A 3,546-nucleotide genomic window follows, 5' to 3' on the forward strand; every position below is an offset into this window, starting at 1 on the left:
CAGTAAAGATTGCAGGGCAGTGAGTTGCTGCCTGCAGAGGCCACGATGCCTGTACTCCCAAGCCTGCCCACCAGTGATGTATCCACCCTGGCTTGTGGTGCCTCATTGTCCCCCTCTTTCTGTCTGTCTGTGTATTCTTTCGCTATCTCTATTGCCGCTAGATCTCCCCTCCTTGTGAACCAAATACTCGTGAACAACACAACTATGTTGAGGTCAGACCCCGACACTCAACAGCAGCACCAAGCGGTATCCTATGAGGCAGAGGTAAAATATACCTTAACTTTCCAATTTACTTCTGATACCAGCCGCTTCCCCATGGTACTTTTTTTTTTTTTTTTTAAGTTTTTTTGTGAATTGAGTGATAGTTTACATGAGATAACATTGGTTTTACACTCATCATTTCATTACAATGATTACAGTCTCCTCTATTATTTATCATTCAACAGTATTTTCTTCTATTCTGGTTTTTTTTTTTTTTTTGAGGAGTGGGATGTACGCAAAAACACTCAAGAATATATAATAATTTAAACAACCAAAGGGCACATTCGGCAAGGCTGCCTCCTGTCTGCCCCCCTATCACACTTGATAGTACATTGAAACTCCCACAAAATCACAGAATCACCATACATGTGACAGGAACTTTTATAACAGAGGATATAAAAGGAGAAAGATAAAAACAAGGAAAGACATAAAATGCAAATTTCAAAGTTCAGGAGGAGTTCCCAGCTCAGACTTGCTTATATCTTAAAGATGACCTGCTCACTCTTCACAAATACCAAATACTTCATTGGGTGGGTAAACCATGGCTAAGTGTCAGCAGGTATGAATGAGCTGTGTCAGCTGCCAACTTTACATCACCACTTCAGGTATTGGCTGGTGTATCATATCTCTCTCGTTCTGAATCTATTTTTGCCTAGCTTTGTTCTCATCACTAATTGGTCTTGGGATATCTCTAGGATGACCCCTGATCTAAGTCACTATCATAGAAGCTTTTGGAGAAGAACTACTCTGCAGGCTTTCCCCGCTTGGACTGGGGTGCCCACTACTTGAGATGTCATGGCTTGGCAGGCCTGGAGCTGCTGCTGCTTTGCTCTGTGGGCCAATGCAGTCTTTCTACACTGCCTCTTGGTCTCTTGCCACTGTTTCTCAGTCTGTATTTCCTTGAGCATTTTAGTTCTTTACCCCTATACAAGTCTGCTGCTCAGCCTACAAGTACACTTTCTCTTTCTTTCTCTCTCAGCAACTACAGCTCCTGGCCTTTTATACTTTACTTCTGTCCAGACCACTTGTTACCTCCACTGAACATGTTACAGCTCTTTTGCTCAGGTGTGGGAGGCCCTCTGCACAGGGTATTGTGTCTAAGGATAGCCTCTTCTCTAGGATCTATTCAACTTTGTTGTTGTTGCTTTGCTGATGCTAAGTGCCAACGAGTCAGTTCCAACCCATAGTGACCCTGTATAGGGTTTCTGAGGAGCATCTGATGAGCTTGAACCACCAAATTTGTGGTTCAAACTGACTTTGCAGTTCAGTGCATTAACCCAAAGTACCATGTTGGGTTGTTGTTGGTGATTATGAGACATGGAATAAGTTTCGACTCATAGTGACCCTGTTACAGGTTTCTGAGGCTATAAATCTTTACGGGAGCAGACAGCCTCATCTTTTTCCCATGGAACAGCTCGTAGGTTTGAACTGCTGACCTTGAGGTGTGCAGCCCAATTCATAACCACTCCGCTACCAGAGCTCCATTGTTGTTGTTAAGTGCCGTCGAGTCAGTTGCGACCCATAGCGACCCTGTACAGGGTTTCCGAGGGTGTAAATCCTTACGGGAATAGAAAGCCTCATCTTTCTCCCGCAGAGCGGCTGGTAGTTTCGAACCGCTGACCTTAAGGTTCGCAGCCCGATTCGTAACCACTACACTACCAGAGCTCCTTTGTTGTTGTTGTTGTTGTTATGTGCCGTGGAGTCGGTTCCGACTCATAGCGACCCTGCACAGGGTTTCCGAGGCTGTTAATCTTTACGGGAGCAGAACGCCTCATCTTTCTCCTGCGGAACAGCTGGTAGTTTCGAACTGCTGACCTTACAGTTCACAGCCCGATTCGTAACCACTACGCTACCAGAGCTCCTTTGTTGTTGTTGTTAAGTGCCATCGAGTCGGATCCGACCCATAGGTGCTATTAAATCAGTTCTGACGCACAGCAATCCTACGCACAGCAGAATGAACTACATACCAGTCCTGTGTCATCCTCACAATTGTTACACTTGGGCCCACTCTTGCTGCCAGTATTTCGATTTATCTAATTGGGGATCTTTCCCTTTTTTCATTTACCCTCTCCTTTACCAAGCATGATGTCCGTTCACAGGGACTTCCTTCCTGACAATATGTCCATAGTACAAGGTGAAGTCTCACCATTCTTGTCTTCAAGGAACATTCTGGCTGTACCTCTTTTCCTCAAATTGTTGTTATTAGGTGCAGGTGAGTTGGTTCCAACTCACAGTGACCCTATGTACAACAGAAGGAAATACTGCCTGGTCTTGCACCATCTTCACAATTGTTGTTATGTTTGAGCCCATTGTTGCTGCCACTGTGCCAATCCATCTTCTTTGGGGGAGGGGGGAGTCTTCATCTTTTTTGATGACTTTCCATTTTACCAAGCATGTTGTCTTTCTCCAGGGGCTAGTCCCTCCTGACAACATGTCTAAAGTAGGAGAAACCAAGTCTCACCATTCTTGCTTCTAAGGAGCATTCTGACTGTATTTCCAAGAGAGATTTGTTTGTTCTTAGGACAGTCCTCGGTAATTTCAATATTCTTCTACAACAAAATAATTCAAATACATCAATACTTCTATTGTCTTCCTTATTCATTGTCCAACTTTCACATGGATATGAAGCTATTGAAAATACCATGGCTTGGATCAGGTGTACCTTAGTCCTCAAAGGGACATCTTTGCTCTTCAACACTTTAAAGAGGTCTTTTGTGTCAGATTTACCTAACGCAATATGTCATCTGTTTTATTGACTTCTACTTTCATGAGTGGTGATTGTGGATCTAAGCAAAATGAAATCTTTGACAATGTCTACCTTTTCTCCATTTATCATGATGTGAATTATTGATCTAGTAGTGAGGATTTTTGTTTCCTTTACACTGAGGTGCAATCCATAATGAAGGTTGTAATCATTAATAGTCATCAGTATTTCAAGTCCTCTTTGCTTTCAGCAAGCAAGATCATGTCTTCTGCATATCCTTTTGTTTAAGGATCTTCTTCCAATTCTGATGTCACTTTCTTCTTCATATAATCCAGTTTCTCAGATTATTTGCTCAACCCACAGATTAAATAAGTATGGTGAATGGATACAACCCTTGCATACACCCTTCCTTATTTTAAACCATTCTGTGTCCACTTGGCTCTATTCTATCGAATGCCACTTCCCCTTATCGGTGAGTTATGTGGGATTACACGGGAAAACATCAGTTTTACACTCATCCTATCATATTTAATTTCATTGCAATAATTACAATCCCCTCCATGCATCATCAAATAACCCCA

This window comes from Chrysochloris asiatica, unplaced genomic scaffold (assembly GCF_000296735.1).
Source record: "Chrysochloris asiatica unplaced genomic scaffold, ChrAsi1.0 scaffold00274, whole genome shotgun sequence".
In the NCBI taxonomy this organism is placed as follows: domain Eukaryota; kingdom Metazoa; phylum Chordata; class Mammalia; order Afrosoricida; family Chrysochloridae; genus Chrysochloris; species Chrysochloris asiatica.